Raw genomic sequence first — 18,056 nt, forward strand, 5'->3', positions numbered from 1 at the left:
CAAGTAGAGGTTCAGCCAATTTGGTTGAATCCCTATCTATTACACCCATAGATTCGGCCTTTGTAGTTCGTCCCTCTTTATAATGCACATCAAGACGTTCGGCCTATACTTTGTCCTTCCTTAAGATGTATATTAAGAGGTTCGGCCTCTTAAGTCCATCCCTCCTTATAATACATCACCAAGAGGTTCGTCCTCTTAGTCCGTCCCTCCTTATAATTCATCACAATGAGTTTCAGCCTATTAGTATGTTCCATCTTACAATACAACTCCAAGAGGTTCGGTCACTAAGTCCGACCCCATGTTATTTTCATCCGAATGAGGTTCGACTTCTTCAAAGAATCAACCATTACTACATTAATCCAAAGGAGGTCCGGTTTCTTCAAGGAGCCGACCCCTTGTTATTTTCATTCAAAGGAGGTTCGGCCTCCTCAAAGAGCCAACCACTTATTATTTCATCTAAAGGAGGTACAACCTCCCTAAGGAGCCAACCTATTGCCACGTCATCTAATCCTTATTCTCAACGTTATGCACTACATGGATCAATCACCCAGACCAAGGAGAAACCCATGCAGTAACTAAAGAGGCAACCTTATGCCAAGCTACCCAAATAACACAAATTACCCATGGTGCCCGAAAGAACCACAGCTACCTAACCTAATTGAGTCAACTGAAGAATTGAATAGCCACCAAGTCAAGAAGATTACACATTTATGGTCACTCCTCATGTAAGTTACAAGAATAATGAGGAGTGGGTCTTCATTGTCATCCAAGCATCATGGGCACCCATAAATGCTAGATAACAGAGGAGATTCATTATAAATATGTTTACTCTTCTTTCAATGAGTCCAATCAATAAATAAAGAGACTTCTCCCACTCAAGGCACAAGGCACAAGGCACAAGGCACAAACCATACAGAACTCTATTGCTCTTATCCTCTTCGTTTTGCTCTATAACTTATATCGAGCAATAACTTATCATCTGAGTTTCTTTAGCTAGCACCACACCAGTGTCCTATTAGGTTAAGAGGACTAAGGAGTATGACTGAAAACATAGAAGCATCGTCGGAGAAAAAGATCGGAACTCAGAAACTTAATAAAAAAATATTATCAGAATTTATAAGGCTCATTGAAAAATAAGACCGGAGTTGATCATTATTTATATTTATTGTAACACGTATCTCGAGGAGTGAGAGATCCAAACATCTTCTATAATTAGCTTTACACAATTTGCTTAGTGTATTAATCTCTTTCAAGTAATTCCCAAAAGTAGTAAAAAGATGAGGAGTAATAGTAGCAGTAGTAGTAGTAGTATCACTTACTAAGCAAGAACAGGATAATGAGAAGAAGTAGTATAAAACTTAATTGAATCACTTTATTTTTTGAGAGAATAGTTGGATGAGGTGTGTAGACACCCCATTTTTGCACTCGCCTAATTAATCAACTCGTCAACCCGATCGCAACGGTTCCCAATGATGAATGTTTATTCCAATGCTTTATTTTGTTGCCAGATGTGTTTCAGAAATCTGGATGAGGTATCTCGAACTGACAAAACCTTATAAACCACGCTATGCTAGAAAAATACGATCCCAGAAATATAGAAATCATCATATTGCAGACCAAAAAGAAGCTTCACGATAAAAATCACTAAAAATGACTAAATTATCAAAATACCCCTAACATCAAAACAACCCTAGAACCTACGTTACGCTTAGGAAGACCCATTCAAACACATAAAACAACAAATCGAAACCAAGTAAATCACTTCGCCAATTTTCACAAAATTTGACAAAATTACGAAAATACCCCTCATAAAGTTCAAGATCATTTCATACAAAAAACTTCATAAATGACAAAAACCAACATTCCCATTGAATTCCTTACGAAAAACTGATTCCAAAATATCCTGGAACATTGAAAAACGACTTAAAACGTAAAAAATCCTCTCTGAGGGCAAAATGGTAATTTCACAATTTTAATAATTAAAATTTTCGAAATTAATAAATAAATCATTAAATAATGTAAAGTGAAACATTAATAAAATTAATTTTAAAATTTGAACAAAAAAAATTGATCAATCAGGCTTTCAGGCAAAATTGTTGATGGTTCGCAAGATATTTCTTTAAGGACCCCTCCATTTGGGGGTCCAAAGAATTAAAGATATAATAGAGGGGGGTTCTCCAAAAATTTAAAGTCAATCAAGCAAGACTAAAGTCAAGATATTAAAGTCAATCAAATAAGACTAAAGTCAAAATTAAAGTCAATTAAGTAAGACTAAAGTCAAGTATTAAAGTCAATCTCATAAGACTAAAGTCAAAATCCTAAATCAAAACCCTAATCTAAACTAATCAAGTCAATCTCATAAGACTAAAGTCAAAACCCTAAATCAAAACCCTAATCTAAACTAATCAAGTCAATCTCATAAGACTAAAGTCAAAACCCTAAGTCAAAACCCTAAAGACTAAGTCCATCTCATGAGACCAAAGTCTAAACCCTAATTGAAACCCTAAAAAGAAACCTTAATCAAACCCTAATTCTCTTAAAAAACTTTATAAATAGGAGCTTCCACACCTTATTTTCGTATCAAAGAAAAAAATCCTAGGAAAAGTAGGTGAAGAAGCCTCCACAACCTCTCCAAAACCCTAATTTTGGAGCCCCAACTCCTTACCTAACACCCCTACTTCTATTTCAGCCTGAAAAACACATAGGAACCTCTCAAAAACACCTCAAAAATCCACAACAAATTCGAATAACCCAGATCCAAGAAGGAGATACCTTACCTCGGAGATCCGAAATTAGATTCGGAGACAGAACGAAGTAAGGAGTACGGTACAAAGAGCCGTTTTCACCAGATCTGAGGGAATAACACTTTTGCAGATCGAAGGTAAGATGTTTGTTATTTTTTAATCTAGGTTTTGTAATTAGCGATGTAGTTTTATTTGGGATAAGTAGAGACTGGTATTGGCCGGACGGGGTTGGTGCCTAACACCTTCCAACCCCGTAACATGATCCCCGGATTCAGATTTTCTGTGGTAGATTATTTTTTATTCGTTTTAGAGTCAGTTGGGTTCCTAGACCATAATAACTAGGTGGCGACTCCCAAACCTCAAGGGTCAAAAGCGGATCCGCGCACCCCGCGGATCGAGGGCGCTTTCAGTGGCGACTCCATTGGGGACTTTCGAGGATCAAACTTGAAAAGCCCCAAGTATGGGATACATCGCTAATAGGACCTTTTTATTTAATTTTTTGTTAGTTGATTATTTATTTATTGTATTTTATTTATGTTTTTTTTATTCTTTTGGCTTAATTATAGATCATGTGATTCAATCTTGAATATCCTAATCCGGTATATCATTTTTTATGGTTCAATCGAAAGTCATTCGGAATGACCCTAAATAATGCGAGATTTCAAAGGAATTGTCTTATTGAGGATGAGATAATGGTTTTTGGACCATGATTTTTTTTACACATGTAATTATATTTCGATTAAAAATTTAGGTGTGTGCTTGATTTGATATTTGACCATTTTCCTTAAAAAAAAAATCATAAATATAATTGTTGTTAGGAATGTCAACGTTTTTTATTTGATAGTCGATGTGCGATGTAATCCTTAACAACATTTTTTATTTATTTAGTTTTTTTAATTTTTAGTTTTAATTTTTAATTTTTCAAAAAAAAAAAGCAAAAAAAGTGGTTTTTATTATGGTTAGGCGTGCTGCCCTATGAACAACAAGGAAGAAAACAAAAAAAAAAAAAAAAAAAAAATTTAGCTTCTGTCAACACAAACGTGCTGTTTGGGGTGGTGTGCCGCGAGTTTATTTTAAATTTTTTGTTTCACACCCCGTTAATAGAAAGAATGTGCTGGTGTCTCATAAGTAAAATCGAGTTTTTTTATTTTTCACATCGTCTTCTCAAACAGGTCATCGTCTTCAACAGGAGACCGAACTGGTCTCTCTGTTTGATCGGCTGAAATCTCAGCCCGATCGGTTAATAGTTCATTTGGAATCGTGGTTTTCGCTTGATTCAAAAGTTAAAACCGTTAGTTCATTTCGAAACTATTTGAATCTTCGATCGAAAGTTTCTGTTTTGGTTTCGTTTGAAACCCAATTTTTTTTAAGGAAAATAAAACCCGATTTCTTTGTGTTGGAACGTTGGAGAGGAAGAAGGATTAAAGGTTCGAACAAAAAAAGGTTTTATATTCGGTTGTATTCGTCCCTTAGAAATGATTGAACGCTAACAATCTCTGTTTTACTGTATGGTTTATTCGATTAGATCATGAAAGTGTAGGATTGTTCGATTTAAAGTTAGTGATCAAGGTCGATTTGTTTTTTGGGAATCTGTCTTCCTCGAATTAGTTAGATATTCTCGGAATGGTTGTTGATGTTCCTAGGATTTCTACGACTGAAATTTCATTGATTGGGCAGGTTTTGAACTTCATAAAGAAAAGATGTGTTCGACACTCGAACGATCCCATTAGAATGCATTTGTAGATGACATAATTAAAATTTTGGGGGTGCTTCTATAGTCTCCCATTAATGGCAATTTTCTGTTTTATCTACTCGAATTCGATTCCAATGAGATTATCAAGAACATTTTTCGCGGAATTATTGATATGCACTCCAAATCCTATCGAACACGTGGAATCTTTATTCCATCATGGGCACTAATTAGAATACGTGTTCGATCAAACATCAAAATAAAAAATGGGGATTTTTGCAATCAAAATTTTAAAATTGGTTTCTCTACACCATTCCTGATTTTTAATTAAGGAATTTCCACGTGAAAATCGATTTGAGGTGTGTTCGTTTTTTTTTCTCTCTCTTTAATAAAAACATCTGTTTATAGGCTGGATGTTTGGCCATTTTAAATGGGGTTTTTCTTTTTATTTTCTTTTGTTTTATTTTTTTCTTTAAAAAAAAAAAAAATAGTAAAATCAATTAATCGATTCTTGTAAAACCACAATGCTTTCCAATAATTACCACTCTATCCTTAATTCGATATTCTCTTAAATCTCAATTTATTTAAGGTCACTCAAGTAATCCTTGATTGAAACACATATAGAAATATATCGGATTAAATGATTGCTTCTAACATGGATATATGCTTGACATGCTTATCTTTAATCAGGTGATTTGAATAGTGTTGATCTCGATTAAATATTCATTTGATTGGGATAGTGTTTTATTTCGATTAAATATTCATGTAATTTAAGTTGTAATGATTGGTTTGATTGGATCCATGGGCCTATGTGTTTGGAAAAGGCCCCGGGCGCACCCCATCCTATGTTGTACACACCACATGCACGTTTACTATTTTTGCACACTTACACGTCCTATATAGCCAACGTGGCACTAGTGCGTGGCCCGGTCTCTTCGGAGATGCGAAGTCATTCATGAAAACCACAACTCCAGTCACGTACCTCAGGGTATATCAAACTGGGACATCAATATTGTCTGATCAGGTGATTCTAAGAGGTATATTGATGCACCCAGGCTGGAGCGACCTGAGCCTTTGACCTATTGTGAGCCACACAGTCACATGTCCCGATTGCCAACGTAGTACTAGTACGTGGTCGGTCCTCTCGTGGGATGCCAAACTATTTACGAAAGCTACAATTCTTGACTCGTACCCATAGGTATGTAAACGAGAATCTAAGTATATCAATTGCACTTCTTATTCAAAACCGGTGCCTAAGCAAGATCTTGCCCCGCTGTACCCTACTGTACGAGGGGGATAGACTACGTCTATTCTAGACGAGAGGTATTTAAGTGGGCCTTTGCTCAGCATTGTGTGCCACCTCTCAACTAGAGATCAAACTGGCTGTTTTTTACTTCAGAGAAGTGAATTGAGGTTTTAGATTATCACCTATACGGTATATCAAACTAAGTCACCACGTATCGAGAGGTATATAGGTGTGCATGAGCAAGGGTGGCCAGATAAAAACGCATTGCACGTAGTAAGCTTAGAGTCTAGAAACCTTCCCTATAGGTCACGACTCGAACTTATCATGGGTGTTCCCGGGTTGTTCATTGAATGGAATCTTATGAGACTTTGTGATTGATGTGAATGATATAGATGATGAGATCAGAGTGTGTGATTGTCCTCAAGATTCAGAAATTTTGTTTTTTTTGAAAATTAAAATGGGTGCACCAACCCGATAAGGAATCCGTTTCTTGCAAAAATTCAATAATGACCCAGTCCATCCCGATCCAACAATCATGGTGGGCCGGGTCATTTAAATTGAAATAGAAATCAAATTTTCAAAGAAGAAAAATGGTTTATGAAGGGAAAGTATTTTCCAAAAGAAATATTTTCTAAGAAAAAATATTTTCCAGAAAATATTTTTCATAAGAACAAGACTTTCCAAAAGAAAATTGATATTTTACATGGACCTTGGAAGAGTACTAAAATACCCTTTTGTGTCAAACCAGGATGCTAGTCGCAGGCGATAACCCAATCGATTAGTTAGTCAAAACAACCGTTGTAGGGATGCACCCTGTTGAGAAGATCAATTTTGGGAGATTCATGTTGAGGAGTGCTCTCTATTTCCACGAGTTTGAGATAGATTGGAACCTCTTACGTGCTATGGTTAAGCGATGGAACCCCCACCTTCATATATTCCATATGGGGTATATGCATTTGTGCCTTACTCACGAGGATTATTGTAGCATCATGGGGATATCCACTTCAGGACCTTTAGTCAGGCCCTCATTGAAGACCGGATATTCTGGTGACCTCGCCACAGGACTGAACATTTTTAAGGAAGAAGCCAAGACCTTAGTTCATAACGGGAGATTGGACTTACTACCTTTATTGGGCCCGTATCGCTCCTACAGTCACCCTATCAATGTAAAACCTGAAGCCTGACGAGCTACTAGAGATCATCGATTATGCCTAGGAATCCTAGTCCAATACATGCTGACCTCCAATAGTGATGGCCAAACTATCCCTGAGTCCTTCATAGATATAGCCTCACAACTCTCAAGGAAAGCCAACCCGGTACCTCTCATCCTAGCTGAAACTTTCTCAGGTTTAGATGCCATAAAAAATGGTGAGCGGGAAAGCTTCAAAGGAAGTCCCTACTTACTATATATATGGCTTTGTGATCATCTCAAAATTGTAGATGTTCCCTCAAACCTAAAATATGGGCCAGAACACTTTTCCAAGAGAAATCTGTTAGTGCGTCACAACTCAGTCAAAACTTGGAGCAAATGGTTAGACTCTCGCCTTGCCTATCATATTGGTTTTAGGTGCCCTTGGTGGATGGCTGATCCCCCAGTTCTAGGAACCAAAGGATCCTACTATGTCCGTCTGATCGCTTTAGAAGAAACATCTTTTTACCATCCTAATCTGATCCCAGAACAGTACGACGTACTTATAGAGTTATCTTTACCTCAGCACAAAGCCTTCTTTCCCCCCGAGCCTTTGACTGAAAAGTTAGTACACCTCATTGAGAAAGCTTGGAACATGCGCACCTTAGGGTATCCAGACGGACCAGCAGAATTCAAAGAGCCAGTTGTTAGAGCTAAGATGGTCAAGCCTGACAGTAATCCTGATGACCATCAAGACAAAGCCAAGCGTCCATGTAAAAATAGTTCAAGTCAAATTTGTTGAAAGATGTTTTTAATAAGAACATTTATTTGTCAATCATTTTCAATAAAGCTATTTTTCTTTCAAATAAATATTGATTTCTTCTTTGAATGTTCATTATGTGAATGGATTAATTAATGGATTGGTGCACAAACCTCAATGAAATGATTCCTTAAAATGTTATCAAGAGGGTAATACTGAAATTGACTAAATTTACCTTTGATGGGGTCATATAGGATTATCATTGCGCCCAAACTCAAGAGTCCACCTCCTAGTTGGAGTCGTAGGTCCAGTCGGTTAGAACGAGCTACAGTACCAAGTCAGCAAGCAGAGATGGCTTCAGAATCTGAACTTACAGAGATCCGTAAGATCTTGGCAGCCTTTGCCAACGATATCAACAGTATAAAAGGCAAAGTGGAAGTGTTAGAACAGACCTCGGAATCAACGGGCAATCCTCTAAATGATCCAAAAGGAAAGAAGGTAGAAGAGAGACGTCCACGTGAAGTCTTCGAACTCGACGGAGATGAAGAATATGTTGATGAAAACCCAATGTTAGCTAACAGAATGTCTCAGTTAGAATCAACTATGAAGAGTATAAAGGGTATCGATGAAATTGCAGCAGGCATTGAAGCTTTGAACCGCATCCCCAGAATCCATTTGCCAGAGAAGTTTGTAATGCCGGAAATGGATAAGTTTAGTGGTATAGGGTGTGCAAAAACACATCTTAAGGTGTATGTTACTAACATGCGCACTATGGGGCTTAGCGACGAACATATGACGTTGTTGTTTCAGAGAACTTTATCAGGATCAGCACTACGCTGGCTAATGTCTCAAGATCCAGTTACTGTGGGCACCTGGGAGAATATGTCAAAGGCTTTCTGGCATCAATATAAGTACAGTACCGAGATTGAGACTTCAAGAAGAGATTTGGAAGCAACTAAGCAGAAGCATGGGGAGACATTCACTGATTTCATTGGTCGTTGGAGGGCCAAGGCTACCCAAATGTGGGATAGACCTTCAGAGAAGGAACAAGTAGCAATTATCTTAAAGAACCTCTCATAAGGATATGCTCAACACTTAGTGGCCCAATATCTCCCTACTTTCGAGTCTTTGTTACAAGCTGGAAGTCAACTCGATGACGTTTTTGCCTTTGGGGTTCTTTCTAACCCCTCGGATAACAAGCTTAAGAAACCCTATGTTTCTAAACCTAGCACCAACCATGTCTACATAGCCAACACATTAGCTACCCCAGCTCAACCCCCAGTTCGAACTAATAACCAGGCTCACCCAAGTTAACCTCGAACTCCGCGTCAATTTACCAATCTAGGGATGAGTCTCACTGTAGCTTTTCACAAATTAGTAAAAAATGACTTCTTACCCCTATCCAACCCCGACCTCTACCTAATCCCTTGCCAGCTGGACACAATTCTAACTTGTTCTGCGAGTTTCATCAAAACCCTGGCCATCACACGGATCGATGTATTACCTTACGCCATGCCATTCAAAACCTGATCGACAACAAAAAGGTCACAATCCCTAGCCCATCGAATGTCACCACTAATCCACTACCTACCTATCAACCTCCACCAACCTTGAACATGGTTTCTCATATACCATTGTCATTCGATCCTATCTCTCTTATCCATCCCATCCAAGTCAAACCGCTTAATTACCCCCTTGCCGGGATATCCTTCACTGATGAGGTTTTCACCACAAACTATGAACCATTTGATTTAACCTCAGATGATACGTATTATTTATCCCCGCCTCGATACAGTACTCCCGCATTCACCAGTCACCTGTTGGCCCAAATGAACTTAAAAAGCCCTGTACCTTTGACAGATGAAGATCCATACTTGCTGACTGAAGAAGATGAACCTTATCCTCTCTTCTATGATGAAGTTAGACATATGACTCGAGGATGAAGAGTTTTTAAGCCACAAGAACTCTGTGTTGATAATCCGGCAGCTTTGGCAAGAAAAGAAAAAGAAGATCCTATCACAGAAAATATTGAAGAAAATAACTCCGTGATCAAGCAATTGAAGAAATCAGGAGCCAATATCTCAGTCTGGGGTTTACTTATGGCTTCCACTGCCATAGGGAGGCTGTTCTCAAAGCATTAAGTACAACCCAAGTCTCCCTTGACACTTCTCCAGATCAGCTGGCCAAAATAGTAGGGGCAACTTATGTGGAGAATATCTTATCCTTCTCAGACTCTGATCTCCCAAAGGAAGGAGCAAACCACACTAAGCCATTGCACATCACAGTTGACTGTAACGGGATGAGGGTACCTCTTGTATTGATCGATAATGGGAGTGCATTGAATGTTTGCCTTTGAAGACCGCCACTTGCCTTGGGTTTAAAACTGAAGATCTCAAGCCCACTAATCAAGGGGTTAGGGCCTATGATAACACTAAAAGGGACGTACTGGGAATTCTACACCTTCGATTGTCCACGGGCATAGCTGAATTTCTGGCAGAATTTCAGGTCATAGACATCCAGACCTCCTTTAATCTGTTATTAGGAAGACCGTGGCTACACCAAATCAAAGCCATACCTTCCACGCTGCACCAGAAGGTCAAGTTTATCAAAGATGGGCTAGTGATTACTCTCCATGGAGATGCTGAAATTATAGGGATCATAAATAATACTGAAGCTAAGGATGAGCCGCTGCTTGAGATTCAGCCAGAACAACAGGGAGTAGAGCTCAGTGGGTTCGAGTTTGAGAAAATATGCTCAGTCCAATGGGATCAAACCATGAAAGAATATTTTCCAATGAAAAATACTTCTAACTGCAATATGGCCAATATATTCAAGAAAATGAGATTTTTCCCTGGTATGGGCTTAGGTCGCAAGCAGAAAGGTGTTAAAGAGGTACCAGTGATTAAAGAGGTCATCGGCACATTCGGGCTAGGATATAAGCCTAATAATGATGATTGGGCCCAATACTGGAAGACAAAGCGAGACAAGGCAATTGCGAAAAGGCAAAGACGCACCACGGATCTCATCAAAATGAAACCTTATCGTAAGACCCTTAATGGCTATTTCGTGAAGGAAGGAGAAGATTTTCGTTACTGTGGGTTCCCCGAGCCATTCATTGACCACATCACAGGTACTCGTCTATCGGGGTTTGAGATCTTCTTTGGTATGGATTGGCCTGAAGAGGAAGCAAGCACAGAAGCTGAAGAGAAGAAAATTGAATACTGGCAGTTCAATCTAGACTCCCTCAACATCGACCAGTTATTCATTGAAGATCACAGTGTCTTGGTGTTGTCAACTGAGAAGGGGATCCCAAATCCTCAGTCTGCAATCAAACCCGCTGTAGGGTGTCTCTCTAGCTATTATGTAATTAGTCCTGTATTGAATGTCAAGACTGGGTCTGTTAGTCCCCTTAGTCTTGTTCAGTCTGACATACCAGATGAGTCATTTGTTTCTACTGAGTCAAGTAAGTCCATTATTTCTGCTAAGTTTAGTGAGTCTGTCAAGTCGGTAATGAGTCCTGTTACCCCATCTCCATTTAATGAAATGAAAGAAATTTTCGATTACCCCGAGCGCAATAATAATTTAACTAATAATCTGACTTCGGAGGGAGAATCTTCTGATGAAGAACCTCCCCTTGAAATAATCAAATTACTTGAACAAGAAAATGAACGTCGGGCTCAACCTCCAATGGAGGAAGTAGAGGTTATCAATCTCGGAACAAAAGAAAGTCCTCAAGAGATTCGGATTGAGATCACATTATCCCCTGATAAACGCAAATGGATAGTAGACTTGCTAAGAAAGATCAAAGACGTGTTCGCGTGGTCTTACGAGGATATGTCGGGAATAAGCACAGACATTGTTCAACATCGGATTCCGTTATATCCGGATACTCGACCCATTAAACAGAAACTTCGACGTATGAAGCCAGAATGGACTCTGAAAATTAAAGAAGAAGTTACGAAGCAGATTAACGCTGGATTTTTGGAAGTAGTAGAATACCCTGAATGGATTGCCAATGTCGTCCCGGTGCCAAAAAAGGATGGAAAAGTCAGAATGTGTGTGGACTTTAGAGATCTAAACAAAGCAAGCCCAAAGGATAGTTTTCTTTTACCACACATAGACGTTCTAGTAGATAGTACAGCAGGGCACGCTTTATTGTCCTTCATGGATGATTTTTTGGGGTACAATCAGATAAAAATGGATCCTCGGGATATGCAAAAGATGTCGTTCATCACACGGTGGGGGATCTTTTGCTACAAGATTATGCCTTTTGGTTTGAAGAATGCCGGAGCCACCTATCAAAGAGCAGCCACGACTCTACTTCATGACATGATACACAAGGAAGTCGAAGTCTATGTAGATGATATGATAGTCAAATCCAAAAAACGACTGGGACACATTGTGGCGTTAGAAAAATTTCTCACAAGGATTCAAAAGTACAAACTTCGCCTCAACCCGTAGAAATGTGTGTTTGGAGTAACGTCTGGAAAATTGTTGGAATTTGTGGTCAGTCAAAGAGGGATCGAAGTAGACCTTGTGAAGATTAAAGCTATCCAAGAGATGCCACCACCGGAAACTGAAAAGCAAATTCGAAGTTTTTTATGTAAAATCCAGTATGTCAGCAGATTCATCGCTCAACTCACCAACGTCTGCGAACCTATTTTCAAACTTCTCAAGAAGAATGAATCAACAGTTTGGAATGAGCAATGTCAAAAGGCCTTCGACCAAGTCAAGGAATATCTCTTGAACCCGCCTATTTTGGTTCCACCCACATCGGGTGAACCACTTCTTCTTTATCTGTCAGTCACAGAAGAAGCTATGGGATGCATGCTTGCACAGTATGACAAAGATACTCGCGAAGAAAGGGCTATCTACTACATCAGTAAAAAGATGTTAGAGTATGAACGAAAGTATTCAGTCTTGGAAAAAACTTGCTTGGCACTAGTATGGGCTACTCAGAGACTTCGACACTATATGCTATCTCATTAAATTATCTTGTTATCTCGGATGGATCCTCTCAAGTATCTTTTCGAGAAACCGGCACTGACAGGGAGAACTGCACGATGGTTATTGTTGCTATCAGAGTTTGACATCACGCACGTTACACAGAAATCCATCAAGGGGTGAGCTGTAGCAGAATACTTGGCAGATCACCCAATAGCAGAAGGAATAAGGCCTAGTGATCAGTTCCCAGATGAGAACATCTTGCATGTTGAAGAAGAGCCTCAGAACCAAACATGGCAGTTATATTTCGATGGAGCTGCCAATCAGAATGGGTATGGAATAGGGGCAGTTCTGTTTTCTCCGGAAGGATGCCACATTCCGATCGCTATTAAGTTAGCTTTCTCTAACACCAATAACACAGTCGAATATGAGGCATGCATTGCTGGACTTGAAGCTGCTTTGAATCTAGGCATTACAGAAATCGAAGTTTTTGGGGATTCAGCCTTGGTCATACACCAGTCATTGGAAGAATGGAAGACTAGGGACGAAAAGCTGAAGCCTTATCATGAGTATTTGTTAAACTTAGTAAGTAAGTTTGAAGCTATTATGTTCCAACACGTGTCAAGGGAAGATAATAGATTTGTTGACTCGTTAGCCACTCTATCTTCAATGATCCATTTACCCCTTGGTATGGAATTGAGGCCGATCACTGTTGAAGTCAAAGACAAACCTGCATATTGCTGTCAGATCAATATTGCTACTCGACTACCTGATGGAAAGCCGTGGTACACAGACATTAAAAAGGTGTTGAAAAAATAAGAATTTCCAGAAGAAGCATCAAGGAAGGAATGACAAACCCTTTTAAGATTAGCATCTCAATTCATCCTGTGTGCAGGAAGTTTATATAAAAGGTCTTATGATGGGATTCATTTGTCGTGCGTCGATGAAGATCAAGCTGAACAGATAATGGTTTAACTACATTCAGGAGAATGCGGCCCTCACATGAGTGGGAAAATGTTAGCTAAGAAAATTATGAGACAAGGGTACTACTGGCCTATGATGGAAACAGATTGTCATCACATGGTCCAGACCTGCCACAAATGCCAAATACATGCAAATCTCATACATGTGCTACCTTCTCGATTAGTTGGTCTAACTTCACCATGGCCATTCTCAGTTTGGGGAATTGACATTATTGGTAAAATATCGCCTAAAGCATTAAACGGGCATGAATACATTTTGGTTGCTATCGATTATTTTACTAAGTGGGTCGAAGCTGCCTCTTATGTTGTCCTCACCGCATCTCGAGTTGCAAAATTTATCCAAACGAACATCATCAGCCGGTACGGGGTACCTTCAGAACTGATTTCTAACAACGGGTCACATTTCAAAGCTGAGGTTATTACTTTGTGTTCAAAGTTCAAAATCTCACACCACAAATCATCTCTTTACCGTCCTCAAACTAATGGAGCAGTCGAAGCAGCTAATAAGAATCTTAAAACTATCATAAGAAAAATGTGTCAATCACATCGAGATTGGTCTGAAAAACTGTCATTTGCACTATGGGCATATCGAACTTCAATTCGATCCTCTACCGGAGCCACTCCCTACTCCTTAGTGTATGGCATGGAAGCGGTCTTGCCAGTTGAAATGGAAATTCCATCTCTCAGGGTCTTGTTGGAAAGTCAGTTGTCAGAAACAGATTGGGTTCGCCAGCGGTATGAAGAATTGAATTTGATTGAAGAAAAACTACTGAGAGCTTTGTATCACGTGCAAGCTTATTAAAGAAGGGTCGCCCGTGCATTTGACAAAAAGATCAAGGCCCGTCACTTACAAGCCGGGGATTTAGTACTCAAAGAGAATCGGGCACCTATCTTTGACCCTAGAGGGAAGTTCAAACCAAATTGGGAAGGTCCGTACATCATCAAGGAGATATTACTAGGAAAAGCTGTCAGGCTTCAAGATCATGATGGAATCGAGTATTAGAACCAACCAACCTTGATCAAATCAAACGGTACTACATTTAAGGAGGTCATCTTTGATCGAATCAATTTTCCTGCTACCTAGTTCAATATCTTCGTTTTCAGCCCCTTGCAGTCTTTTCAAAAAAAAAAAAAATGATGCCTTTTTCTTTCTCACCCGTTTACCTAACCGAGGGGAGGGAAAAATCCGAACTACGTTTTGGTCTGATCCCAAAAATTTGGGGTATGTAGGCAACCTGAGAAGTTACTTTAGGCCCGACCACATCAAAATAAAAAAAATAGATTCCCTAATGAAGACAAAAATCTAAAAAGAAAAAATTCAAAAGAAAAAGAAATATCATCTTGGGGAAGAAAATTCAAGATGAAATGCCACACAAGGGGCATTTGGATTTTTGAGCCTCAAAATTCCTTTCTTTTTATACCCAGTCATAAGCTTACCCATGAAAGTCCTCCTAAGTACCGTGCGAAAAGTCAAGGAAGATAGCAAAACATGATCAGATAGTAACTCTAGAAGACCAGAAGAGAAGAAAAAAAAAAAGAAGAAGCCTGCTAAGTTGAAAACCAGGAAAGGACGACTTAGGCAAAAATTAAGGCAAGCTCGCAAGGTTGAAAATCTGAAAGGACAACTTTGGCAACAATCAGAGCCGAAAAAAAGAGCTCGCTAGATCGAAAACCTGAAAAGGCGATCTAGGCAAAAGCTAGAGCAAACTCGCTAGATTGAAAATCCGAAAAGGTGATCTAGGCAAAAATTAGAGCAATTAAGAAAAATAGAAGAAAATCCCAAGCTGAGAGCAGTCCAAGCTGAAACGTCAGAAGTCCGAATAATCAAGGTCAATACTTAACTTAAACCAGGCATAGACTCGGAAGCCACAAGTATCGTGTCTACGATTGATTTGAAAATTCTTACTTCCCCAAGTGAACTAAGGGAGAGAAGAATGAATTCTCTGATGAGTCTCAAAAAGAAAATAATTTTGTTCTCTTAAGCCTAACTCAAAACCTTCAGTAAAATTAATCAAAATTAAAAGTTGGATCTTTATTGCGCTTGTGGTAATCAAATATTTTGAACCTTCATACAAGGGGCATTTTTTTTTCCTTTAATATGTAGTTTCATCTTATTTAGGGGTATTTTTTATTTTTGCATGATATATTCAATTATCTTCAATGCCATGTTTATTGTCAAACTAGGGACATTTTGTTTTTGAGCAATGTTAATCCTAAAAGATAATGGGAACCCCAAACTTAAGGTTACTCTCTTGATAACAATTTTTCAAAAAACTCTTGAGGTTCAAAAAGAAATAAAAACTCAAGTTTTAAATTCACAAAACCTTGAGGTTCAAACAATTGCATTTTGGATCTCACATAGGAGATAGGGTATCCATTCTGTCCTAGATCTATTCATTCCCAGATTCAACTCCTCTTTTCCAGATTTCATTCATTCATTATCAGATTTATTCCTTCATTCTCCGTTTTACTCAGTCAGATGCCGCCAAGTTTTTTTGGAATTTTGCTCAGATGCCGTCGAGGGTTTTCTCGGAACTATGCTTAGATGCCGCCGAGGGTTTTCTCGGAACTATGCTCAGATGCCGCCAAGGGTTTTCTTGGAATTATGCTCAGATGCCGCCGAGGGTTTTCTCGGAATTATGCTCAGATGCCGCCGAGGGTTTTCTCGAAACTATGCTCAGATGCCGCCAAGGGTTTTCTTGGAATTATGCTCAGATGCCGCCGAGGGTTTTCTCGGAACTATGCTTAGATACCGCCAAGGGTTTTCTTGGAACTATGCTCAGATGCCACCAAGGATTTTCTTAGAATTATGCTCAGATGCCGCCCAAGATTTTCTTGGAATTATGCTCAGATGCCGTCGAGGGTTTTCTTGGAACTATGCTCAGATGCCGTCGAGGGTTTTCTTGGAACTATGCTCAGATGCCGCCGAGGGTTTAATCAGAACTATGCTCAGATACCGCCAAGGGTTTTCTTGGAACTATGCTCAGATACCGCCGAGGGTTTTCTCGGAATTATGCTTAGATGCCGCCGAGGGTTTTCTCGGAACTATGCTCAGATGCCACCAAGGGTTTTCTTGGAATTATGCTCATATGCCGCCGAGGGTTTTCTCGGAACTATGCTCAGATACCGCTAAGGGTTCTCTTGGAACTATGTTCAGATGCCACCAAGGGTTTTCTTGGAATTATGCTCAGATGCCGCCCAGGGTTTTCTTGGAATTATGCTCAGATGCCGCCGAGGGTTTTCTTGGAACTATGCTCAGATGCCGTTGAGGGTTTTTTCAGAACTATGCTCAGATGCCGTCAAGGGTTTTCTTGGAATTATGCTCAGATGCCGCCGAGGGTTTTCTCAGAATTATGCTCAGATGCCGCCGAGGGTTTTCTTGGAATTATGTTCAGATGCCGCCGAGGGTTTTCTCGGAACTATGCTTAGATACTGCTAAGGGTTTTCTTGGAATTATGCTCAGTTACAACCGAGGGTTTTCTCGGAACTATGCTCAGATGCCGCCGAGGGTTTTCTCGGAATTATGCTAAGATGCCGCCAAGGGTTTTCTTGGAATTAGGTTCAGTTTATGCTCAGTTTATATTTACTTCATTCTCAGATTTGACTCATTTCCAACTCAAACTCTTTGAAACCTATATCAGATTTTGAGTCCACACACTTGCACAGTTGTTACATCAGTCAAGGAAATTTTTTTAAAATTCAAGGATCTGATACTGCTAGTGAGAGCTCGCGCTCAAGGACCTGACATTTTTCTAGTTCGGGGAGAGTTTTACCCTCAAGGATCCGAACACCCCGATGAATTGCTAAATCAGGCTGCAAAATGAACTGTAACTAGCTTTGGCATTCAGATATCGCATTATCTACCAAAATAGATTTGCTATCTAGTTTGCTTCAACCCTCTGCCAAAGAGGGGTATTTGTAGACACCCAATTTTTGCACTCGCCTGATTAATCAACTCGTCAATCCGATCGCAACGGTTCTTAATGATGAATGTTTATTCCAATGCTTTATTTTGTTACCAGTTGATTCCTTGGGGATGTTGAACCTTTTGTGAATGAAATAGCAAGTGAAAGCGCCCTCGATCCGCGGGGTGCGCGGATCCGCTTTTGACCCTTGAGGTTTGGGAGTCGCCACCTAGTTGTTATGGTCTAGGAACCAAACTGACTCTAACATGGATAAAAAGAACTAATCTACCATAAAAAATCTGAATTCGGGGATCAAGTTACGGGATTGGAAGGTGTTAGGCACCAACCCCGCCCGGCCAAAGCCGGTCTCTACTAACTTCCCAAGTAAATTACATTGCTAAAACCTAGATAAAAATAAATAAAAATAAAAATTTACCTTTTCGATAGCAAGGACTTTGTTCCCTCAGATCTGACAAAAAGAGCTCCTTGTACCGTGCTCCCTTGCTTCGTTCTGTCTCCGGATCTCCTAGATCAAGGTATCTCCTTGTTTCTGAATCTGAACTCTTCAAGTTTGTTGCGGATTTGGGGGTGTTTTTGGAGGGCTTTTAGGTGTTTTCTAGACTAAAATTGAAGGGGGGATGTTAGGTAAGGAGTT

Source organism: Akebia trifoliata, chromosome 5, assembly GCF_017979445.1.
Source record: "Akebia trifoliata isolate Shusen 1 chromosome 5, ASM1797944v1, whole genome shotgun sequence".
In the NCBI taxonomy this organism is placed as follows: domain Eukaryota; kingdom Viridiplantae; phylum Streptophyta; class Magnoliopsida; order Ranunculales; family Lardizabalaceae; genus Akebia; species Akebia trifoliata.